This window comes from Entelurus aequoreus, linkage group LG20 (genome assembly GCF_033978785.1).
Source record: "Entelurus aequoreus isolate RoL-2023_Sb linkage group LG20, RoL_Eaeq_v1.1, whole genome shotgun sequence".
In the NCBI taxonomy this organism is placed as follows: Eukaryota; Metazoa; Chordata; class Actinopteri; order Syngnathiformes; family Syngnathidae; genus Entelurus; species Entelurus aequoreus.
The window spans coordinates 20,333,507-20,361,392 of NC_084750.1; the positions used below are offsets into that span (position 1 = coordinate 20,333,507).

The 27,886-nt window shown below is 32.4% G+C and overlaps 1 long non-coding RNA gene across 2 annotated transcripts in view; it reads left to right on the forward strand.

Moving 5' to 3' along the window:
• LOC133635628 (uncharacterized) overlaps positions 1-27,886 on the forward strand; it is a 383,906-nt gene that overhangs the window by 270,638 nt on the left and 85,382 nt on the right. The window lies entirely within an intron of this gene.

The following is a 27,886-nucleotide window of genomic DNA, read 5'->3' on the forward strand; positions in this document are numbered from 1 at the left end:
ATTTTAGACAAAAAAATACAACCTTAAAAATGATTTTAGGATTTTTAAACACATATACCTTTTTACCATTTAAATTCCTTCCTCTTCTTTCCTGACAATTTAAATCAATGTTCAGGTAAATGTATTGTTTTTATTGTAAAGAATAATAAATACATTTTAATTTAATTATTCATTTAAGCTTCTGTTTTTTCGACGAAGAATATTTGTGAAATACTTCTTCTAACTTATTGTGATTAAAATTTAAAAAAATGATTCTGGCAAATCTAGAAAATCTGTAGAATCAAATTTAAATCTTATTTCAAAGTCTTTTGAATTTCTTTTAAAAATTTTGTTCTGGAAAATCTAGAAGAAATAATAATTTGTTTTTGTTACAAATATAGCTTGGTCCAATTTGTTATATATTCTAACAAAGTGTAGATTGGATTTTAACCTATTTAAAACATGTCATCAAAATTCTAAAATGAATCTTAATCAGGAAAAATTACTAATGATGTTCCATAAATTCTTTTTTAAATTTTTTCAAAAAGATTCGAATTAGCTAGTTTTTATCTTCTTTTTTTCGGTTGAATTTTGAATTTTAAAGAGTCGAAATTGAAGATAAACTATGTTTCAAAATTAATTGTCATTTTTTTCGTGTTTTCTTTTCTTTTAAACCGTTCAATTAAGTGCAAATACCATTAATTATTAATACTAACATAGAGTTAAAGGTAAATTGAGCAAATTGGCTATTTCTGGCAATTTATTTAAGTGTGTATCAAACTGGTAGCCCTTCGCATTAATCAGTACCTAAGAAGTAGCTCTTGGTTTCAAAAAGGTTGGTGACCCCTGCTCTAGAGTCTAGCGGTGAAAACAGTCCTAGGTGAGGGTGGGAGGAGTCTCTGCAGATTTTCTGAGCCCTGGTCAAGGAGTGGCTTTTTGCCATTTCCTGGATAGGAGGAAGAGGAGTCCTGATGATCTTTTCCGCCGTCCTCACCACTCTGTAGAGCAGGGGTCACCAACCTTTTTGAAACCAAGAGCTACTTCTTGGGTACTAATTAATGCGAAGGGCTACCAGTTTGATACACACTTAAAGAAATTGCCAGAAATAGCCAATTTGCTCAATTTACCTTTAACTCTGTTATTATTAATAATGAATGATATTTACACTTAATTGAATGGTTTAAAAGAGGAGAAAACACGGAAAAAATGACAATTAAATTTTGAAACATAGTTTATCTTCAATTACGACTCTTTAAAATTCAAAATTCAACCGAAAAAAAGAAGAGAAAAACTAGCTAATTCGAATCTTTTTGAAAAAATTTAAAAAAGAATTTATGGAACATCATTAGTAATTTTTCCTGATTAAGATTAATTTTAGAATTTGGATGACATGTTTTAAATAGGTTAAAATCCAATCTGCACTTTGTTAGAATATATAACAAATTGGACCAAGCTATATTTCTAACAAAGACAAATCATTATTTCTTCTAGATTTTCCAGAGCAAAAATTTTAAAAGAAATTCAAAAGACTTTGAAACAAGATTTAAATTTGATTCTACAGATTTTCTAGATTTGCCAGAATAATTTTTTTGAATTTTAATCATGATAAGTTTGAAGAAATATTTCACAAATATTCTTCGTCGAAAAAACAGAAGCTAAAATGAAGAATTAAATTAAAATGTATTTATTATTCTTCACAATAAAAAAATAAAAAAACTTGAACATTGATTTAAATTGTCAGGAAAGAAGAGGAAGGAATTTAAAAGGTAAAAAGGTATATGTGTTTAAAAATCCTAAAATCATTTTTAAGGTTGTATTTTTTCTCTAAAATTGTCTTTCTGAAAGTTATAAGAAGCAAAGTAAAAAAAATAAGTGAAGACCAAGTCTTTAAGATATTGTCTTGGATTTTCAAATTCTATTTGAGTTTTGTCTCTCTTAGAATTAAAAATGTCGAGCACAGCGAGACCAGCTTGCTAGTAAATAAATACAATTTAAAAAATAGAGGCAGCTCGCTGGTAAGTGCTGCTATTTGAGCTATTTTTAGAACAGGCCAGCGGGCTACTCATCTGGTCCTTACAGGCTACCTGGTGCCCGCGGGCACCGCGTTGGTGACCCCTGCTGTAGAGACTTCCAGTCTGAGGCACTGCAGGCTCCAGTCCAGACAGAGATGCAGTTGGTCAGTAGGCTCTCTATAGTGCCTCTGTAGAATGTGCTGAGAATGGATGCAAAAAGTGCATGTGCTGCTGAGCTCTTTTTACAGGAGCTCCGGTGTGTAGGGACCAGGTCATATCGTCAGTTATCTGCACCCCCAGGAACTTGGTGCTGCTTACCATATCCACTGCTGTGCCTTTGATGAAGAGTGGAGTGTGGCTGGTGATGATCTCCTTGGTCTTGTCGACGTTCAGGACCAGGTTTTTGGTTCTGCACCAGTCAACCAGACGTTTCACCTCCTCCCTGTAGTCCATGTCGTCGTTGTCACGGATGAGGCCCACTACTGTCGTGTCGTCCGCATACTTCCCAATGTGGTTAGTAGTGGACCTGGCGCAGCAGTCATGGGTCATCACGCCTGCATGTGTTACGTCCGGGCGTAGTCAAGTCATCACAAACTAAAAGCTGTTAAGAGGGTGAGAAATAACGCTTCAAACGCATAGGAAAGTTAGCGCCGTCCAGGCAAGGGCGTACGTGTTGCAAACAGCCCCTACCTCACTGTGGCTATATTTGGTACGGTTGTTACAAGTGAAGGCCGCTGCTTTACGACACGCAGCACAACTGTGTGATTACTTCCTGCCAAAGAGTAAAATTATTGATGAACATGTTTTTGTTTGTCTGTCAGCCTCTTTTCTTGAGCACAAATGACAAGTAGAAGGACAGAATAAAACCGTCTCCCTCCCACCTTGACTCTGGCTCCTCCCCCCTTTCCCATCATCCTGTTTATTTGCAGTCCTTCCTTCTGTCTCTCTAATGTCTTGCACTCGTTTTCTCCTTCCCTGTATGGCGGGGGGTGGTCAAGAGGTAGAGGATGGAGAAAAGGTCAGCTGGTTCGAGGAGAAAAAAAAGGAATATCATGAGAACTAAAAGAGAGAGAGAGCTCCCTTCTGCGGTGCTCGTCCTTAACCCGGGGTCATTCTCTGTGGGCTGTGGACGACCGCTTCTTTGTGCTTATTAGTGTGTTATGGTTATTAAATAGTCGTGTTCCTGTTTTTATATTGTAATTACACAAACCTTTTATGGCATGTCTGTGTAAATATGGATCACAGGTGCCAAACTCAAGGACACATCATTTTATGTGGCCCGCGAAAGCCTGGAAAAAATGGGTTTCAATGAAATCTTTTTATTTTTTTATTTTTTATTATTATTATTTTATTTTTACTAAATTAATTAGTTCTTACAAGTGTGACAGAAAATAATGCATATTTTAAACTTTAGCGTTTTTTTTTTTTGTAATTTTTTTAAATTAAATTAATTCATTCTTTCAATTTTGACAGAAAAAAATGCATATTTAAACTATCTTTTTTTTTTACTAAATGCATTTGTTCTTTCATATTTGACAGAAAAAAATGCAAATTTTAAACTTTATTATCTTTTTTCTTTTACTAAATTCATTCGTTCTTTTAATTTTGACAGAAAAAATGCATATTTTGAAATGTATCTTTATTTATTTATTTTTTTTTACTAAATTAATTCGTTCTTTCAATTTTGACAGAAAAAAATGCATATTTTAAACTATCTTTTTTTTTACTAAATGCATTTGTTCTTTCAATTTTGACAGAAAAAAATGCAAATTTTAAACTTTATTATCTTTTTTCTTTTACTAAATTCATTCGTTCTTTTAATTTTGTCAGAAAAAAAGGCATATTATGAACTTTATCTTTATTTATTTTATTTTTTTTACTAAATTAATTCGTTCTTTCAATTTTGACAGAAAAAAATGCACATTTTAAACTATCTTTTTTTTTACTAAATGCATTCGTTCTTTCAATTTTGACAGAAAAAAATGCAAATTTTAAACTTTATTATCTTTTTTCTTTTACTAAATTCATTCGTTCTTTTAATTTTGACAGAAGAAAATGCATATTATGAACTTTATCTTTATTTATTTTATTTTTTTTTACTAAATTAATTCGTTCTTTCAATTTTGACAGAAAAAAATGCATATTTTAAACTATCTTTTTCTTTTACTAAATGCATTTGTTCTTTCAATTTTGACAGAAAAAAAATGCAAATTTTAAACTATCTTTTTTCTTTTACTAAATTCATTCGTTCTTTTAATTTTGACAGAAAAAAATGTATATTTTGAACTTTATCTTTATTTATTTTATTTTTTTTACTAAATTAATTCGTTCTTTCAATTTTGACAGAAAAAATGCATATTTTAAACTATCTTTTTTTTTTACTAAATGCATTTGTTCTTTCAATTTTGACAGAAAAAAATGCAAATTTTAAACTTTATTATCTTTTTTCTTTTACTAAATTCATTCGTTCTTTTAATTTTGACAGAAAAAAATGTATATTTTGAACTTTATCTTTATTTATTTAATTGTTTTTACTAAATTAATTCGTTGTTTCAATTTTGACAGAAAAAAATGCATATTTTAAACTATCTTTTTTTTTTACTAAATGCATTTGTTCTTTCAATTTTGACAGAAAAAATGCAAATTTAAACTTTATTTTTTTTCTTTTATTAAATTCATTCGTTCTTTTAATTTTGACAGAAAAAAATGCTTATTATGAACTTTATCTTTATTTACTTTATTTTTTTTTACTAAATTAATTTGTTCTTTCAATTTTGACAGAAAAAAATGCATATTTTAAACTTGATAATTTTTTTTTTACTAAATGTATTCGTTCTTTCAATTTTGACAGAAAAAATGCACATTTTAAACTTTATTATCTTTTTTATTTTACTAAATTCATTCGTTCTTTTAATTTTGACAAAAAAAATGCATATTTTAAACTTTATCTTTTTCCCCCCCACTAAATTCATGAGGTCTTTAAATTTTTACAAAAAAATGCATATTTTAAACTTTATTAGCTTTTTTTTGTTTTTTGTTTTTTTTACTAAATTAATTCGTTATTTAAATTGTGACAGAAAATAATGCATATTTAAAATTTTAGCTTTTTTATATTTGTTTTAACTAAATTAATTCGTTCTTTCAATTTTGACAGAAAAGATGCATATTTTAAACTCTATTATTATTATCATAATTTTGTTTTACTAAATTAATTTGTTCTTTCAATTTTGACAGAAAAAAAATGTATGTGCTCCAATCACTCTATCACAAAAAAATAAGAGTTGTAGAAATGATTGGAAACTCAAGACAGCCATGACATTATGTTCTTTACAAGTGGATGTAAACTTTTGACCACGACTGTAACTGAAAGGGTGGGACTGCACTGTTTGCAGATTATGTCTGACATTATTGATCATTGATAAACATGTCTATATTTTTGAAGAGTTGAATTAGATTTGTTATACATGACTCAGTCCAACAGCAAAGACATTCAGAATTCAATCAAATTGTATCTTCTTGTACAGACTTTGTGATTGAACAGGTGCACAGTTAAAATCCTTCTTAAGCATCGAAAGACCCACCAGAAATACCACAACATTGCATTATGTCACAATATATTTAAATCTTAGCAAATATCACTTTGCGATTCATTAAGATTTGTGACTACCGCTACAATGTAATCTTCCCAAGAGCCGTAAACAGAGGATGGTATTAGTCGATTATTACGTCTCTCGGCCAGTAGGTTCTGGGAAGTCTTACCAGAGAATGTTATTAGAGAAGAAGCCCAGACATTCTGTCTGTCAGGCAGCCAAGCGGTCTTGTCCATTAAACACCCGTATGACTTTAAGATGAGGCTATAAACCCGACCCCAGACAGCTCTGGTCTCTGTTTGTCAGTCAGTCCATTTGTCCATCTCTGCAGACCTCTGTGGTCAACAGAAGTATCAGCAGAGGGTTTCATAATTATCTTAGTAAGTACAATCCATGTAAGGGACACCTCTAGGGTGCTCTGCTAATTATTTTTTAATCCAAATGAAATCCATCACAAGAATTTGCCTCATGCTGCTATAATTACTTGACATTCGGAATTAAAGGAATGCATGTTTTTATGTGTCTGTTGAGAATACCACACTTCAAGAGTATTTTAAGTCATTTCTGCTATGAATTTTTTCTGTAATGTTCTATTTAGCAATTTGAATTTGAATTAATCCTGATTATTTTTATGATGATTATTACCCGCTTGCATAGTTTCAATTAAATAAAAAAAAAGACTGCAATATTAGGAAAAATAATGATTAACACAGATTAATCACACTTTTGATTTCAGATTAATCATGATTAATCACAGGTTGTTACTTGCTTGCATAATTTAAAATACATTTAAAAAAGACCCCAATATTTGGACAAAAAAGTCAACAAAGATTAATCACTCTTTTGGATTTGCTATAATCACGATTAATCACAGGTTACTTACTACCCACTTGCATGGTTTAAATTAACCTTAAAAACGCACTAATATTATACCAACAATTAACACGGATTAAAGACACTTTTAATTTCGGATTAATCATGATTAATTACAGGTTGTTACTCACTTGCATAATTTAAATTAAATACAATTTCAAAAAAAGACCCTAATATTTGGACAAAATATAATTGACACAAATTAATCACACTTTTTAATTTGGATTAGTCATGATTAATCACAGGTTGTTACTTGCATACTTTAAATTAAATTAAAAAAGACCTCGATATTTGGATTAAAAAAAAAAAGATTAATCACACTTTCGAATTTGGTATAATCACGATTAATCACAGGTTATTACTCGCTTGCGTGGTTTGAAATAACGGAAATAATTTGAATTCATCCTGATTATTTTTATGATGATTATTACCCGCTTGCATAGTTTCAATTTAATAAAAAAAAAAAGACCCCAATATTAGGGGAAAACAATGATTAACACAGATTAATTCCACTTTTGATTTTAGATTAATCATGATTAATCACAGGTTGTTACTTGCTTGCATAATTTAAAAGTACATTTAAAAAAGACCCCAATATTTGGACAAAAAAAGTCAACAAAGATTAATCACTCTTTTGGATTTGCTATAATCACGATTAATCACAGGTTACTTACTACCCACTTGCATGGTTTAAATTAACCTTAAAAACGCACTAATATTATACAAACAATTAACACAGATTAATGACACATTTAATTTCGGATTAATCATGATTAATTACAGGTTGTTACTCACTTGCATAATTTAAATTAAATACAATTTTAGAAAAATAACCTAATATTTGGACAAAATATAATTGACACAAATTAATCACACTTTTTAATTTGGATTAGTCATGATTAATCACAGGTTGTTACTCACTTGCATACTTTAAATTAAATTAAAAAAGACCTCGATATTTGGATTAAAAAAAAAAAGATTAATCACACTTTCGAATTTGGTATAATCACGATTAATCACAGGTTATTACTCGCTTGCGTGGTTTGAAATAACTGAAATAATTTGAATTCATCCTGATTATTTTTATGATGATTATTACCCGCTTGCATAGTTTCAATTAAATAAAAACAAAAGACCCCAATATTAGGGGAAAACAATGATTAACACAGATTAATTCCACTTTTGATTTTAGATTAATCATGATTAATCACAGGTTGTTACTTGCTTGCATAATTTAAAAGTACATTTAAAAAAGACCCCAATATTTGGACAAAAAAAGTCAACAAAGATGAATCACTCTTTTGGATTTGCTATAATCACGATTAATCACAGGTTGCTTACTACCCACTTGCATGGTTTAAATTAACCTTAAAAACGCACTAATATTATACCAACAATTAACACAGATTAATGACACTTTTAATTTCGGATTAATCATGATTAATTACAGGTTGTTACTCACTTGCATAATTTAAATTAAATACAATTTTAGAAAAAGACCCTAATATTTGGACAAAATATAATTGACACAAATTAATCACACTATTTAATTTGGATTAGTCATGATTATTCACAGGTTGTTACTCACTTGCATACTTTAAATTAAATTAAAAAAGACCTCGATATTTGGATTTAAAAAAAAAAAGATTAATCACACTTTCGAATTTGGTATAATCACGATTAATCACAGGTTATTACTCGCTTGCGTGGTTTGAAATAACTGAAATAATTTGAATTCATCCTGATTATTTTTATGATGATTATTACCCGCTTGCATAGTTTCAATTAAATTTAAAAAAAGACCCCAATATTAGGGGAAAACAATGATTAACACAGATTGATTCCACTTTTGATTTTAGATTAATCATGATTAATCACAGGTTGTTACTTGCTTGCATAATTTAAAAGTACATTTAAAAAAGACCCCAATATTTGGACAAAAAAAGTCAACAAAGATGAATCACTCTTTTGGATTTGCTATAATCACGATTAATCACAGGTTGCTTACTACCCACTTGCATGGTTTAAATTAACCTTAAAAACGCACTAATATTATACCAACAATTAACACAGATTAATGACACTTTTAATTTCGGATTAATCATGATTAATTACAGGTTGTTACTCACTTGCATAATTTAAATTAAATACAATTTTAGAAAAAGACCCTAATATTTGGACAAAATATAATTGACACAAATTAATCACACTATTTAATTTGGATTAGTCATGATTAATCACAGGTTGTTACTCATTTGCATACTTTAAATTAAATTAAAAAAGACCTCGATATTTGGATTTAAAAAAAAAAAGATTAATCACACTTTCGAATTTGGTATAATCACGATTAATCACAGGTTATTACTCGCTTGCGTGGTTTGAAATAACTGAAATAATTTGAATTCATCCTGATTATTTTTTTGATGATTATTACCCGCTTGCATAGTTTCAATTAAATTTAAAAAAAAGACCCCAATATTAGGGGAAAACAATGATTAACACAGATTAATTCCACTTTTTATTTCAGATTAATCATGATTAATCACAGGTTGTTACTTGCTTGCATAATTTAAAAGTACATTTAAAAAAGACCCCAATATTTGGACAAAAAAAGTCAACAAAGATTAATCACTCTTTGGAATTTGGTATAATCACGATTAATCACAGGTTATTACTCGCTTGCGTGGTTTGAAATAACTGAAATAATTTGAATTCATCCTGATTATTTTTTTGATGATTATTACCCGCTTGCATAGTTTCAATTAAATTTAAAAAAAAGACCCCAATATTAGGGGAAAACAATGATTAACACAGATTAATTCCACTTTTGATTTCAGATTAATCATGATTAATCACAGGTTGTTACTTGCTTGCATAATTTAAAAGTACATTTAAAAAAGACCCCAATATTTGGACAAAAAAAGTCAACAAAGATTAATCACTCTTTCGAATTTGGTATAATCACGATTAATCACAGGTTATTACTCGCTTGCGTGGTTTGAAATAACTGAAATAATTTGAATTCATCCTGATTATTTTTATGATGATTATTCCCCGCTTGCATAGTTTCAATTAAATTAAAAAAAAGACCCCAATATTAGGGGAAAACAATGATTAAAATAGATTAATTCCACTTTTGATTTCAGATTAATCATGATTAATCACAAGTTGTTACTTGCTTGCATAATTTAAAATAAATTGAAAAAAAGACCCCAATGTTTGGACAAAAAAAGTCAACAAAGATTAATCACTCTTTTGGATTTGCTATAATCACGATTAATCACAGGTTAATACCTGCTTGTGTGGTTTAAATGAACCTTAAAAACAATAAAACCAACAATTAATCAACACAGATTAATCACACTTTTTAATTTGAATTAATCCTGATTATTTTTATGATGATTATTACCCGCTTGCATAATTTAAATTACATTTTTTAAAAAGACCCCAATATTAAAAAAAAAAAAGATTAACACATAAATCACACTTGATTTCAGATTAATCCTGATTAATCACTTTGTTTGCAATCGCCCGCATAATTTAAAATACATTTAAAAATCACACTTTTGAATTTGGCATAATCACGATTAATCACAGGTTACTACTCGCTTGTGTGGTTTAAATGAACCTTAAAAACACACTAACATTAGACCAAAAATTAATAAACATAGATGAATCAAGATTAATTACAGGTTGTTACCTACTTGCATAATTTAGATTAATAATAAAATAAAGACCCCAATATTTGGACAAAATATAATTGACACAGATTAATTACACTTTTGAATTTGAATTAGTCATGATTAATCACAGGTAGTTACTCGCTTGCATACTTTAAATTCAATTGAAAAAAGACCCCAATATGTGGACATAAATCAATTAACACAGATTAATCACACTTTTGACTTTGAATTAATCCTGATTATTTTTATGCTTATTAACCGCTTGCATAGTTTAAATTAGATATTAAAAAAAGACCCCGATATTACGGAGGAAAAAAAAAAATATTAACACAAATTAATCACACTTTTGATCTCAGATTAATCATGATTAATCACAGGTTGTTACTTTCTTACATAATTTAAAATAATAATAAAAAAAAAATACCCCAATATTTGGACAAAAAAATAACAAGAATTAATCACACTTTTGAATTTGGTATAATCATGATTATTTACAGCTTGTTACTTATTGCATAATTTAAAGACCCCAATATTTGGACAACATATATTTGACACAGATTAATCACACTTTTGAATTTGGATTAGTCATGATGATTCTCAGGGAGTTTAATAATTATCTTAGTAAGTACAGAATGAATTCCATCCATGTAAGTTACACCTCTAGGGTGCTCTGCTAATTATTTTTTAATCACAAAAAAATCCATCACAAGAATTTGCCTCATGCTGTTATAATTACTTGACATTTGGAATGAAAGAAATGCATGTTTTTTTGTGGCTGTTGAGAACACCACACTTCAAGAGTATTTTAAGTCATTTTGTGATGTTCTATTTAGCATGTTTCCATTGGCATGGATAGCAACAACCACATAAGCCACTTACACAAAATAGTGTGCACTAATGCACTTGTAAAATATTTTTCTTTACCTTTGTTAACTAGTAAAAATACTTTTTTTCCCATCTTTCTCGTGCTTTGACGTGACTCAGCTCGAGCACAAAAGCCTTCCAGCCATCAGCTTTTATGATGCTAAGCTGCCATCAATTAGATCTCGTTTGATCACCCTCCCTCGCCACCCGAACTGGCGACGCTGAGCACCGTTGGCGGTAGCGGCGGGGCGTGGTGAGGCTCTCAGAGACTTCCTAATTACGGCGGTAATTAGGCCTAATCCTAGGCTTCGAAATGAGCTGCTTAGCGAAGCAGGTGTGCCAGACACCAGTGTGTCATTTATTTGCACGGTGGAGTTTTCTCATTTTCATTACTAAAGATCTATTGTCCTTCATGATATTGTTAGTGCATATTTAATATCTGAAGGTTTACTTGTTTAGTACCCTTCGTCAATAACCGATGTATAAACTAGTGCTGTCAAACGGTTATTTTTTTACAAATCAGATTAAACACACTTTTGAATTTGGATTAATCACGATTAATCACAAATTATTTATTAGTTGTTTGTATAATTTAAATTAACTTTAAAAAATACCCCAATATTAGGAAACAAATAATTAACACGGATTAATCACACTTGATTTCAGATTAATCATGATTAATCACAGGTTGTTACTCGCTTGCATAATTTAAATTAAATACAACAAAAGACCCCAATATTAGAAAAAAAAAGATTAACACAGATTAATCACACTTTTGATTTCAGATTAATCATGATTAATCACAGGTTATTAGTTGCTTGAACAATTTAAATTAACTTAAAAAAAGACTCCTATTTAAAAAAAAAAGATGAACACAGATTAATCACACTTGATTTCAGATTCGTCATGATTAATCACAGGTTGTTGCTTGCCTAATTTAGATTACATTTAAAAAAAGACCCCAATATTTGTAAAAAAAAAAATAAAATAAAATAACACAGATTAATCACACTTTTGATTTCAGATTAATCATGTTTAGTCACAGGTTGTTACTTGCTTGCATACTTTAAAATAAATTAAAAAAGACCCCAATATTACAAAAAAAAATATTAACATGGATTAATCACACTTGATTTCAGATTCATCATGATTAATCTCAGGTTGTTGCTTGCTTGCATAATTTAAAATACATTTTAAAAAGACCCCAATATTCTGGGGGGGGAAGTTTAACACAGATGAATCACACTTGATTTCAGATTAATCATGATTAATCACAGGTTGTTACTTGATTGCTTAAATTAAATTTAAAAAAGACCACTATTAGAGAAAAAAAAGGTTAACACAGATTAATCAAACTTTTGATTTTAGATTAATCATGATTAATCCCAGGTTATTAGTCGCTTGTATGATTTAAATTAATTTTAAAACGACTCCAATATTAGAAAAAAAAAAAGAACACAGATTAATCACACTTGATTTCAGATTAATCATGATTAATCACCGGTTGTTACTTGCTTGCATAATTAAAATTAAATTTAAAAAAGACCCCAATATTATTGGGGGGGGGGGTGGTTAACACATATTAATCACACTTTTTTTATTTCAGATTAATCATGATTAATCACAGGTTGTTACTTGCTTGCATAATTTAAATTAAATACAACAAAAGACCCCAATATTAGAAAAAAAAGATTAACACAGATTAATCACACTTTTGATTTCAGATTAATCATGATTAATCACAGGTTATTAGTCGCTTGAACAATTTAAATTAACTTAAAAAAGACTCCTATATTTAAAAAAAAGATGAACACAGATTAATCACACTTGATTTCAGATTCGTCATGATTAATCACAGGTTGTTGCTTGCCTAATTTAGATTAAATTGAAAAAAGACCCCAATATTTGTAAAAAAAAAAAACACAGATTAATTACACTTTTTATTTCAGATTAATCATGTTTAGTCACAGGTTGTTACTTGCTTGCATACTTTAAAATAAATTAAAAAAGACCCCAATATTCAGAAAAAAACGATTAACACAGATTAATCACACTTGATTTTAGATTCATCATGATTAATCTCAGGTTGTTGCTTGCTTGCATAATTTAAAATACATTTCAAAAAGACCCCAATATTCGGGGGGAAAAGTTTAACACAGATGAATCACACTTGATTTCAGATTAATCATGATTAATCACAGGTTGTTACTTGATTGCATAATTTAAATTAAATTAAAAAAGACCACTATTAGAGAAAAAAAAGGTTAACACAGATTGATCACACTTTTGATTTCAGATTAATCATGATTAATCCCAGGTTAATAGTCGCTTGTATGATTTAAATTAATTTTAAAACGACTCTAATATTAGGGGAAAAAAATGAACACAGATTAATCACACTTGTTTTCAGATTAATCATGATTAATCACCGGTTGTTGCTTGCATAATTAAAATTAAATTAAAAAAAGACCCCAATATTAGGGGGGGGGGGATTGGTTAACACAAATTAATCACACTTTTTTGATTTCAGATTAATCATGATTAATCACAGGTTGTTACTTGCTTGCATAATTAAAAATAAATTTAAAAAATACCTCTATATTTGGACAAAAACAATTAACAAATATTAATCACACTTTTGAATTTGGTATAATCACAATTAATCACAGGTTACTACTCGCTTGCGTGGTTTAAATTAACCTTAAAAACACACTAATATTAGACCAACAATTAATTAACACTGATTAATCATGATTAATTACAGGTTGTTACCTACTTGCATAATTTTAATTAAATTTAAAAAAAAGACTCCAATGTTTGGGCAGAATATAATTGACACAGATTAATCACAATTTTGAATTTGGATTAGTCATGATTAATCACAGGTAGTTACTCGCTTGCATACTATAAATTAAATGAAAAAAAGACCCCAATATGTGGACATAAATCAATTAACACAGATTAATCACACTATTGCATTTGAATTAATCCTGATTCTTTAATGATGATTATTACCCGCTTGCATAGTTTACTATAACTTTAAAATAAGATCCCAATATTTTGTCACACATGCAAATTTATTGTCAGATTGTCATTCAGGATCATCTAAAAATGTTTAGTTGAAATGAATTTTTTTTTTTTTTAGCTTTGTCTCGAATTATTTTGAAGTGAAAATTTGCCAATGAGCAGACTGGTACTGAGTATGCATTGACCCGATCACTGACCGTTAAACAACTCACGCCGCCTCTCGGGTAACCAACCACTTCTCGGGTAGCCAACCGTGGTTAAGGTAAAGGAGCATGTGAGGGTCAAAATAAATGGCTATAATAATCCACTTTATCGCTGCGCATATTTGTTGTGATTAATCGCATGCGTTAACACTTTGACTGCCCTAATGTGAAGCACATCATCACTTTTCTTTGTTTATACATCAGCCATTTGTTGCGCATACAAAAGGGTTGTCAAGAGTATTGATACTTTAATACCAAGACACAAACATTACACCCTTAAAAACTGTGGCACATTGTAGAACAAAAAAATAAAAATACAAATCATCCAGGAAAAATAAAGTAAAAAGCATAACTTAATGAAAGTAAAAATAAATGTTGATACTAAGGTTGTATGGTATACCGGTACTAGTGTAGTACTGCAATACTAATGAATCATATTCGGTACTATACTGCCTCTAAAAAGTACCGGTCGGCCACCCACCCGCGCCCCCGGTGCCGTCACGTCGTGTAATTGCTGGTTTTACGAGCAGAGGAGCATGTTCGGCAGCGCACAATCACAGAGTACTTACAAGCAGACACAGTGTGTGGACAGAAAAAGGAAGAATTGATGCATTTTGGCTTAAAACTGACGATAAATGTGAAGTTATAACACTGAAACACCCTCAGGAAGAGGTGCTTTAAGACATGGCTAGCTAGCTAGCGGCTAAAGTCCATCCGCAGTCTGCAGTGTTTTAGCTACTTCGAAATCACTAATCCTCGCCTCCATGGCGACAAATAAAGTATGTTAATAACAAGTATCATCCCTGCAGGACGAGGAATAGCTAAACATGCTTCACTACACACCGTAGCTGAATGTAAACAAACGCCATGGGTGGATCTACACCTGACATCCACTGTAATGATACCAAGTACAGGAGCGTATCTAGTCGATACTACTATGATTACAGCAATATTTTTTAGCATCACAAAATCTTCTTTTGTTTTTTTAAAATGTATATTATGTATATAAACTCAGGAAATATGTCACTGGACACATGAGGACTTCAATAATTAACCAATGTATCATCCTGTAACTACTTGGTATCGGAACGGTACTTAAATGTGTGGTATCATCCAAAACTAATGTTAAGTATCAAAGAAGAGAAGAATAAGTGATTATTACATTTGAACAGAAGTGTAGATAGAACATGTTGAAAGAGAAAGTAAGCAGATATTAACAGTAAATGAACAAATAGATTATTAATTCATTTTCTACCACTTGTCCTTAATAATGTTGACAAAATAATAGGTAGATAAATGACAAAATATGTTACTGCATATGTCAGCAGCTAAATTAGGAGCCTTTGTTTGTTTACTTACTAATAAAAGACAAGTTGTCTTGTATGTTCACTATTTTATTTAAGGACAACATTGCAATAGTAAACATATGTTTAATGTACCCTAAGATTCTTTGTTAAAATAAAGCCAATAATGCCATTTTTTGTGGTCCCCTTTATTTAGAAAAGTATCAAAATACATTTCAAAAATACCAAACATATTGGTATCGGGACAACACTAGTTGATACTAATAACAATTAAAAACACAAAGATTTGTCTTCAAATATATGTTTTAGCCTTTTTAACTACAAATTACTTGACGGCGTCTCGCCACCACCTCATTGAGGTAATATTAACTACAATATAGTTTGTTTTATACACTTGAAGGCTCCACGCCACTGTTGTTATTTTTTTATGTAAAATAGTTGACTAATTGTATTTATTTAAAAGTATCCTACACTATATTGCCAAAAAAAACAGATGCGGATGCAGATTTTTACGTGATAATATATCATATTGTAGGTGTTTATTACATTTTGCATTCATATTTTTCTGCTTGTTACATTTTTGTTGTATTTTGCATGATTGTAAAAGATACACAACTATCGAGGTTCTGCTCTGGGAAGTAAAAGAGGAGCGATGTTCATATGTTGTTAATATTCAGTGTTTTATTGTTCATAGTTGCATTCACACATGATTTTTTACACTAAAATTCATCTATTTATTCAACTTATTATTATTATTATTCTCCAGATTTTCGCACGCTCTACCGTCCACATTTTTAACCCAATTAAAACCGTTCCAACTTCAAACTATTCAGCCTATTCGGGAACGGTGGGCTTTCCCTTGACAAATTCCAAAAATTCCCAGATTTCCCAGAATTCCAGGTTTTCCGGGACTTTTTTCCCAATTCAAAATGAATTGGCCATTTTTCAAACTTCCACCATTTCCACATTTTTCAACCCATTCAAACCATTCCACCTTTAACAAATTCCACCATTCTGGAAATTCAAAGTACCCTTTTTCTAAGTTCAAAAAAAAATTCCAGGATTTTCTTGAATTCCTTGTTTTCCTGAGCCCTATTTCCACCCTTTTTTCTGGCGACTACTCCTCCCACATTTTTCAACCCACTTCAACCGTTCCACCGTCAAAACATTCCTCTTAATTAGGACAAAAAACGAAGTTGTTTTTGAACTGGAAAAATTACTGGTTTTCCCGAAATTCCAGGAATTCAGTAATACCATTTCTCAATTCAACATGTTACTACTTCAACATTTCTCGACCAATTTGGAAAAACTTCCAACACCAACCATTTCAACTCATTCAGACCATTTAAGGTTTTTTACCATTTTCCCAAAAAATTCCCGCTTTTTCCCAAAATCCCCAAATTTTGGGGAAATTCCTATTGGAATGAACGGGACATTCTTCAAAGTTCCACAATCCCCACATTTTTCACCCAATTCAAACCGTTCCAACTTCAAACTATTCAGCCTATTCGGGAATGGCGGGCTTTCCCTTGAAAAATTCCAAAAATTCACAGATTTCCCAGAATTACAGGTTTTCCGGGACTTTTTTCCCAATTCAAAATGAATTGGACATTTTTCAAACTTCCACCATCTCCACATTTTTCAAACCATTCCACCTTTAACACATTCCACCATTCTGGAAATTCAAACTACCCTTTTTCTAAGTTCAAAAAAAATTCCAGGATTTTCTAGAATTCCTTGTTTTCCTGAGCCCTATTTCCACCCTTTTTTCTGGCGACTACTCCTCCCACATTTTTCAACCCACTTCAACCGTTCCACCGTCAAAACATTCCTCTTAACCAGGACAAAAAACGAAGTTGTTTTTTGAACTGGAAAAATTCCTGGTTTTCCAGGAATTCCAGGAATTCAGTAATACCATTTCTCAATTCAACATGTTACTACTTCAACATTTCTCGACCAATTTGGAAAAACTTCCAACACCAACCATTTCAACTCATTCAGACCATTTAAGTTTTTTTTTACCATTTTCCCAAAAAATTCCCGCTTTTTCCCGAAATCCCCAAATTTGGGGGAAATTCCTATTGAAATGAACGGGACATTCTTCAAAGTTCACAATCCCCACATTTTTCACCCAATTCAAACCGTTCCAACTTCAAACTGTTCAGCCTATTTGGGAATGGCGGGCTTTGCCTTGACAAATTCCAAAAATTCCCAGATTTCCCAGAATTCCAGGTTTTCCGGGACTTTTTTCCCAATTCAAAATAATTTGGCCATTTTTCAAACTTCCACCATTTTTCAAACTTCCACCATTTCCACATTTTTCAATCCATTCAAACCATTCCACCTTTAACACATTCCACCATTCTGGGAATTCAAACTACCCTTTTTCTAAGTTCAAAAAAAATTCCAGGATTTTCTAGAATTCCTTGTTTTCCAAAGCCCTATTTCCACCCTTTTTTTTGGTGACTACTCCTCCCACATTTTTCAACCCACTTCAACCGTTCTATTGTCAAAAATGTTCTCTTAATCAGGACAAAAAACAAAGTTGTATTTTGAACTGGAAAAATTCCTGGTTTTCCCGAAATTGCAGGAATTCCATAATACCATTTCTCAATTCAACATGTTACTACTTCAATATTTCTCGACCGATTTGGAAAAACTTCCAACACCAACCATTTCAACTCATTCAGACCTTTTAAGTTTTTTTTTTTTACCATTTTCAGAAAAATTCCCACTTTTTCCCGAAATCCCCAAATTTTGGGGAAATTCCTATTGGAATGAACGGGACATTCTTCAAAGTTCCACAATCCCCACATTTTTCACCCAATTCAAACCATTCCAACTTTAAACTGTTCAGCCTATTCGGGAATGGCGGGCTTTGCCTTGACAAATTCCAACAATTCCCAGTTTTACCAGAATTCCAGGTTTCCCGGGACATTTTTCCCATTCAAAATTAATTGGCCATTTTTCAAACTTCCACCATTTCCACATTTTTCAACCCTTTCGAACCATTCCACCTTTAACACGTTCCACCATTCTGTAAATTCAAACTACCCTTTTTCTAAGTTAAAAAAAAATTCCAGTATTTTCTAGAATTCCTTGTTTTCCTGAGCCCTATTTCCACCCTTTTTTCTGGCGACTACTCCTCCCACATTTTTCGACCCACTTCAACCGTTCCACCGTCAAAACATTCTTCATAATCAGGACAAAAAACAAAGTTGTTTTTTGAACTGGAAAAAATCCTGGTTTTCCCGAAATTGCAGGAATTCCGTAATACCATTTCTCAATTCAACATGTTACTACTTCAATATTTCTCGACCGTTTTGGAAAAACTTCCAACACCAACCATTTCAACTCATTCAGACCATTTAAGGTTGTTTTTTTTTACCATTTTCAGAAAAATTCCCACTTTTTCCCGAAATCCCCAAATTTTGGGGAAATTCCTATTGGAATGAACGGGACATTCTTCAAAGTTCCACAATCCCCACATTTTTCACCCAATTCAAACCTTTCCAACTTTAAACTGTTCAGCCTATTCGGGAATGGCAGGCTTTGCCTTGACAAATTCCAAAAATTCCCAGATTTCCCAGAATTCCAGGTTTTCCGGGACTTTTTTCCCAATTCAAAATGAATTGGTCATTTTTCAAACTTCCATTTCCACATTTTTCAACCCATTCAAACCATTCCACCTTTAACACATTCCACCATTCTGGAAAATCAAACTACACTTTTTCTAAGTTCAAAAAAAATTCCAGGATTTTCTTGAATTCCTTGTTTTCCTGAGCCCTATTTCCACCCTTTTTTCTGGCGACTACTCCTCCCACATTTTTCAACCCACTTCAACCGTTCCACCGTCAAAACATTCCTCATAACCAGGACAAAAAACGAAGTTGTTTTTTGAACTGGAAAAATTCCTGGTTTTCCAGGAATTCCAGGAATTCAGTAATACCATTTCTCAATTCAACATGTTACTACTTCAACATTTCTCGACCAATTTGGAAAAACTTCCAACACCAACCATTTCAACTCATTTAGACCATTTAAGTTTTTTACCATTTTCCCAAAAAATTCCCGCTTTTTCCCGAAATCCCCAAATTTTTGGGAAATTCCTATTGGAATGAACGGGACATTCTTCAAAGTTCCAAAATCCCCACATTTTTCACCCAATTCTAACCGTTCCAACTTTAAACTGTTCAGCCTATTCGGGAATGGCGGGCTTTGCCTTGACAAATTCCCAAAATTCCCAGATTTCCCAGAATTCCAGGTTTTCCGGGACTTTTTCCCAATTCAAAATGAATTGGCCATTTTTCAAACTTCCATTTCCACATTTTTCAACCCATTCAAACCATTCCACCTTTAACACATTCCATCATTCTGGAAAATCAAACTACCCTTTTTCTAAGTTCAAAAAACATTCCAGGATTTTCTAGAATTCCTTGTTTTCCAAAGCCCTATTTCCACCCTTTTTTCTGGCGACTACTCCTCCCACATTTTTCAACCCACTTCAACCATTCCACCGTCAAAACATTCCTCATTATCAGGACAAAAAACGAAGTTGTTTTTTGAACTGGAAAAATTCCTGGTTTTCCCGAAATTCCAGGAATTCCGTAATACCATTTCTCAATTCAACATGTTACTACTTCAATATTTCTCGACCGTTTTGGAAAAACTTCCAACACCAACCATTTCAACTCATTCAGACCATTTAAGTTGTTTTTTTTACCATTTTCAGAAAAATTCCCACTTTTTCCCCAAATCCCCAAATTTTGGAGAAATTCCTATTGGAATGAACGGGACATTCTTCAAAGTTCCACAATCCCCACATTTTTCACCCAATTCAAACCTTTCCAACTTTAAACTGTTCAGCCTATTCGGGAATGGCAGGCTTTGCCTTGACAAATTCCAACAATTCCCAGATTTCCCAGAATTCCAGGTTTTCCGGGACTTTTTTCCCAATTCAAAATGAATTGGTCATTTTTCAAACTTCCATTTACACATTTTTCAACCCATTCAAACCATTCCACCTTTAACACATTCCACCATTCTGGAAAATCAAACTACACTTTTTCTAAGTTCAAAAAAAATTCCAGGATTTTCTTGAATTCCTTGTTTTCCTGAGCCCTATTCCCACCCTTTTTTCTGGCGACTACTCCTCCCACATTTTTCAACCCACTTCAACCGTTCCACCGTCAAAACATTCCTCATAATCAGGACAAAAAACGAAGTTGTTTTTTGAACTGGAAAAGTTCCTGGTTTTCCATGAATTCCAGGAATTCAGTAATACCATTTCTCAATTCAACATGTTACTACTTCAACATTTCTCAACCAATTTGGAAAAACTTCCAACACCAACCATTTCAACTCATTCAGACCATTTAAGTTTTTTACCATTTTCCCAAAAAATTCCCGCTTTTTCCCGAAATCCCCAAATTTTTGGGAAATTCCTATTGGAATGAACGGGACATTCTTCAAAGTTCCAAAATCCCCACATTTTTCACCCAATTCTAACCGTTCCAACTTTAAACTGTTCAGCCTATTCGGGAATGGCGGGCTTTGCCTTGACAAATTCCCAAAATTCCCAGATTTCCCAGAATTCCAGGTTTTCCGGGACCTTTTCCCAATTCAAAATGAATTGGCCATTTTTCAAACTTCCATTTCCACATTTTTCAACCCATTCAAACCATTCCACCTTTAACACATTCCACCATTCTGGAAAATCAAACTACCCTTTTTCTAAGTTCAAAAAACATTCCAGGATTTTCTAGAATTCCTTGTTTTCCAAAGCCCTATTTCCACCCTTTTTTCTGGCGACTACTCCTCCCACATTTTTCAACCCACTTCAACCATTCCACCGTCAAAACATTCCTCATAATCAGGACAAAAAACAAAGTTGTTTTTTGAACTGTAGAAAAATCCTGGTTTTCCCGAAATTACAGGAATTCCGTAATGCCATTTCTCAATTCAACATGTTACTACTTCAATATTTCTCGACCGATTTGGAAAAACTTCCAACACCAACCATTTCAACTCATTCAGACCATTTAAGTTTTTTTTTTTTTACCATTTTCAGAAAAATTCCCACTTTTTCCCGAAATCCCCAAATTTTGGGGAAATTCCTATTGAAATGAACGGGACATTCTTCAAAGTTCCACAATTCCCACATTTTTCATCTGATTCAAACTGTTCCAACTTCCAAATATTTAGCCTGTTCGGGAATTGTGTGCTCTACTTTAACGATTCCCCCCAAAAATTCCAGGATTTCAGTTAGACTTCAGCATTGGAGTATTCACACGCAATTCCTTCAGGAATTGCCTCATCTAGTTAATATCGTAAATCCCACATTCTTTATTTTCATGTACATTTTGGGTGTACCATTCAGTAAAAAACTGTAAAATTCCATTCCGTTTTTTTGAGGTGGTCTGTCTGACTTTTTTAGAACTCTATCGGACATTGTGACTTTTGGTATTAGTGTTCCCGAAAAAAGGGATCCCAACACACATACAGTCATGATCTGTGGTCTGGATTATGTTTTTGTTATTTTTTGTTAGTTTTGGACTCCTTTAGTTCCTGTTTGCGCTCCCTTGTTTGTTGAGTTACCATGGCGACTTATTAGTTTCACCTGCCTCTGGTGTTCTGGACACGCACTTGCTCTAATCAAGAAGACCATTATTTAAGCCTGTCTTTGCCAGTCAGTCGTCCTGGCGTCATTGCTTAGTTTATGCTGCTCGTTCCATGTCTGATTCCACAGTTATGCTAGTTGCTCCCTGCCATAGTTTGCTTAGTTGTTTTCATGTCTATAGTTTCATGTTTCATGTCCTAAGTTTTTTGACTTAGCTTCCGTGTGCGGTAGGCACGCTTGCCTTCGGGTTGTTTTCTGTTTTTTTTGTACTTCGTTGAGTGTTAGTTGAATAATTAAATATGTTCCTACCTTCACGCTTTGTCCGAAATAGTCCGATTCAGTGTTTCCCATAAACTGCCAAGATACCTGTGGCGGCGGGGGCGTGGTCACCATGACATCATCGAGTAATTTGCATAATTTACTACAATGATATGATTTTCTCTAAAAAGGCTAAAAAAAATTATACTTACTAATTAATAATAACAGTTTTGTTTTAAACGTCCATCCATCCATCCATTTTACAATATAATTACAACACTTTATGTACATATTTATATACAGATTTGAACAATAAGTTATTCACTGAAATATATTTATTAATTGTGGTTCTTACAAAAAATATATCTTATAAAAATATAAAAGCTAAAATGCTTCTTAAAGCTCTGCCCCTTTAATTAGTGCATACTAAATAATTTAACTTTAGCCTACTACTACAACCATATTTTTTACCAGCAACATAAAGTGAAACAGAGGCAGAGGTGTCCTGCCACAGTCAGTAACAAATAAACAGAAAACAGTAGTGGTGGTAGATAGACACAAAGCTTCATCAAACATCTGATCCACTGAACAAAGAGCTCCAAAAATCTTGATCCTACACTTCTCTTTTGTAAAGTAAATCTGAACAGCCGATATGGGCATCTACATCAACTATATGATTTGCCTGAGAAGCTTGACAGGACACAAAAAAAAAAAAAAAAAAAATAATTAAAAGAAAAATATTGTTTTTATTTTTATTTTTATTTTTTTTGTGACGGCCTTAATTCTTTCGTGGCGGGCCGCCACAAATAAATGAATGTGTGGGAAACACTGCGATTGCTTCCCGGGACAACAAACCTCGCAGTAAACTGCGACCCCCCTGTCATGACACATACTGTACAGCAGATTTTTTTTTTTTACAGCTAAATGTGTATACATCATTTATACACACATACACATTGGCCCCCCCAGACACATTTTTTTCTCTCAATGTGGCCCCCGAGTCCAAATATTTGCCCAGCTCTGCTTTAAGAAATAAAGGCCAGGACCATACACCAATAGGGATTGTGCCACAATGTATTGGGTTGTATTTTAATCACCAGCTGAAGTCATTTAAATGGGCTTTCTAGACCTACCAGTTCATGGAAGTGTGCTGACTTCTTCAGTTGGAAGAAAATAGCACGGCTGTTTTTTTTTTTTCAAAGTTATTGTCGACGCTTTATAAAATGTGTGCACATAATCTTCGGTATTGCTTGGAGGACTGGTGGCGTAAGCAATAGAGAGGGTTAAAAAAAACTGTCAGGAGTCAGGAGAGGGTCAAGAATGGCGACTGAGAGATTAAAGTGGAATTTGGCGGACGACCGGACCTTCGGGTGCGGAAAATTACTCACCTTGAAATAACTCCCAAATGGATTTGTACAGTGCACTCTTGTGGAAGTGTGTTCTTTGAGGACGCGCTATGTGATCAGCTGACCTTTTCTAAACATCCACTTTCTGACCTGTTTTCCTGCTCCACCGGAGGACTGACCAGACAGAGACCATCTCTTTTATCCGGGTTTTTCTGTCGCTTGTTAGGGTTTCGTGGTGTTGTCATACAGTACAGGCCAAAAGTTTGAACCCGCCTTCTCCTCATTCAATGTTTTCTTTGTTTTCATTGTAGATTAAATTGAAAAAAAGACCCCAACATTAGGAGAAAAAAAAAGATTAACACAGATTAACCGCACTTTTTAATTTGGATTAGTCATGATTAATCACAGGTTGTTACTTGCTTGCATAATTTAAATTGAATTTAAAATAGTCCCCAATATTTCAATCAATCAATCAATGTTTATTTATATAGCCCTAAATCACAAGTGTCTCAAAGGGCTGTACAAGCCACAACGACATCCTCGGTACAGAACCCACATACGGGCAAGGAAAACTCACCCCAGTGGGACGTCAATGTGAATGACTATGAGAAACTTGAATGACTATGAGAAACCTTGGAGAGGACCGCATATATTTGAACAAAAAAAAAAAAAAAAAGATGAATCGCACTTTTGAATTTGGTATAATCGCGATTAATCACAGGTTACTACCCGCTTGCATGGTTTAAATTAACCTTAAAAACACTATTATTAGACCAAAAAACAATTAACGCAGATTAATCACACTTTTAATTTTGGATTTTTCATGATTAATTACAGGTTGTTCAGTGTTTCCCATAAACTGCCAAGATACCTGTGGCGGTGGGGGCGTGGCTATGGGTGTGGCCACCATGACATCATCAAGTAATTTGCATAATTTACTACAATGATTTGATTTTCTCTAAAAAGGCTCAAAAAATGTATACTTACTAATTAATAATAACAGTTTTGTTTTAAACGTCCATCCATTTTACAATATAATTACAACACTTTATGTACATATTTATATACAGATTTGAACAATAAGTTATTCACTGAATATATCTTATAAAATATAAAAGCTTAAATGTCTCAAAGCTCTGCCCCTTTATCTAGTGCATACTAAATAATTTAACTTTAGCCTACTACTACAACCATATTATTTACCAGCAACATAAAGTGAAACAGAGGCAGAGGTGTCCTGCCACAGTCAGTAACAAATAAACAGAAAACAGTAGTGGTGGTAGATAGACACAGAGCTTCATCAAACATCTGATCCACTGAACAAAGAGCTCCAAAAATCTTGAACTTTGGACTGCCATCAGTTTTACTCCCTACACTTAACCATGTGTTTCCTACTGCCTGCAGACTTTGCACCCTTTGTTATATACACATGTTGTGTTTCTAATATAAATACATTTAATAAAGTCAAATACAAATAAGGCAACGAGAGAAGTATCCTACACTTCTCTTTTGTAAAGTAAATCTGAACAGCCGATACGGGCATCTACATCAACTATATGATTTGCCTGAGAAGCTGGAGAGGACAAAAAAAAAAAAAAAAAAAAAAGTTTTTTAATTTTTTTGCAATTTTTATTTTTTTATTTTTTTAAATTTGTGGGGGACGTAATTCTTTCGTGGCGGGCCGCCAAAAATAAATAAATGTGTGGGAAACCCTGTTGTTACTTACTAGCATAACTTTTTTTTAAAAAGGCCCCAATATTTGAACAACATATAATTGACACAGATTAATCACTCTTTTGAATTTGGATTAGTCATGATTAATCACAGGTTGTTACTCGCTTGCATACTTTACATTTTTAAAAATTCCCCAATATTTGGACATAAATCAATTAACATGGATTAATCACACTTTTGCTTTAAATTGCATTTTAAAAAAGTCCCCAATATTTGGACAAAAAAAAGAAAAAGAGTAATCACACTTTTGAATTTGTATAATCGCGATTAATCACAGGTTACTACTCGCTTGCGTGGTTTGAATTAACCTTAAAAACACACTAATATTAGACCAAAAATTAATTAACGCAGATTAATCACACTTTTAATTTCGGATTTGTCATGATTATTTACAGGTTGTTACTTACTTGCATAATTTAAAAAAATTACAATTAAAAAACGCCCCAAAATTCGGACAAAATATAATTGACACAGATTAATCACTCTTTTGAATTTGGATTAGTCATGATTAATCACAGATTGTTACTCGCTTGCATACTTTACATTTTTAAAAATTCCCCAATAGTTGGACATAAATCAATTAACATGGATTAATCACACTTTTGCTTTAAATTACATTTTAAAAAAGTCCCCAATATTTGGACAAAAAAAGAAAAAGAGTAATCACACTTTTGAATTTGTATAATCGTGATTAATCACAGGTTACTACTCGCTTGCGTGGTTTGAATTAACCTTAAAAACACACTAATATTAGACCAAAAATTAATTAACGCAGATTAATCACACTTTTAATTTCGGATTTGTCATGATTATTTACAGGTTGTTACTTACTTGCATAATTTAAAAAAATAAAAATTAAAAAACGCCCCAAAATTCGGACAAAATATAATTGACACAGATCAATCACACTTTTGAATTTGGATTAGTCATGATTAATCACAGGTTGTTACTCGCTTGCTTACTTTAAATTACATTTTTAAAAAGTCCCCAATATTTGGACATAAATCAATTAACACGGATTAATCACACTTTTGATTGAAATTCAATTTTAAAAAGTCCCCAATATTTGGACAAAAAAAATTAAAGACTAATCACACATTTGAATTTGGTATAATCACGATTAATCACAGGTTACTATCTTACGTGGTTTAAATTAACCTTAAAAACACACTAATATTAGACCAAAAAATAATTAACACAGACTAATCCCACTTTTAATTTCGGATTAATCATGATTAATTACAGGTTGTTACTTACTTGCATAATTAAAGGACTGATCAGACAGAGACAATCTTTTTTATCTGGATTATTCTGTCGCTTGTTAAGGTTTCGTGGTTTTGTCATTCAGTACAGACCAAAAGTTTGGACGCACCTTCTCATTTCAATGTGTTTTCTTTATTTCCATGACTATTTACATTACATTTACTATTTATTCTAGTTTCTTCAAAATAAGCCACCCTTTGCTCTGAATACTGTGTTGCACACACACTCTTGGCATTCTCTCCATGAGCTTCAAGCACACCTGTGAAATGAAAACCATTTCAGGTGACTACCTCTTGAAGCTCATCGAGAGAATGCCAAGAGTGTGCGAAAAAGTAATCAGAGCAAAGGGTGGCTATTTTGAAGAAACTAGAATATAAAACATGTTTTCAGTTATTTCACCTTTTGTTGTTAAGTACATAACTCCTCATGTGTTCATTCATAGTTTTGATGTGACAATCTACAATGTAAATAGTCATGAAAATAAAGAAAACGCATTGAATGAGAAGGCGTGTCCAAACTTTTGGCCTGTACTGTACGTCCCCGTTCCTGGGTGTATGTCGTGTAAGAGGAAGGTTAATCATTTCGCAATGCAGTCTGCTGAAAAGGATGGAAAGCGCCACTCTACAAAGTTGGAATCGCCACAAAACACATTTTAAGATATTCAACACTCTACTGCTGTGTAGCGGCTAAAGTGGATAGTGCACTCCCCAATTCGTCACGTTTCATGTGTTAGGTAAACCGTAACAAATAGGGCCGTATGAATCCCCTTTCTACCGTATTTGCCTTTTTTGCAGCGACAGATACTATTTATTGTCTATATATGTTATTGCAACTTCCTGTTTGGCTGGTTTTGACATCCTCCTCTGCAGTCATCGGACACATTTTTCTGTTGTGCTGTTTGGAAAAAAAAAAAAAGCGGTGACACTGTAATGCTTTTTAATAAACGCCTCATAATGTAGCACTCGTGCATACCGAGCACCACGGACATGGGTTGACAATAAGATAAATGGATCTGCCACTGTCTGATGCCCTGGTAAATTATGTTTTGTTGTACTGAACAATGTGTAATATTTCCACACACGTCAGCCCATTTGGACTCTAATATTGTAATGGATTTGCTCAACATTGAAA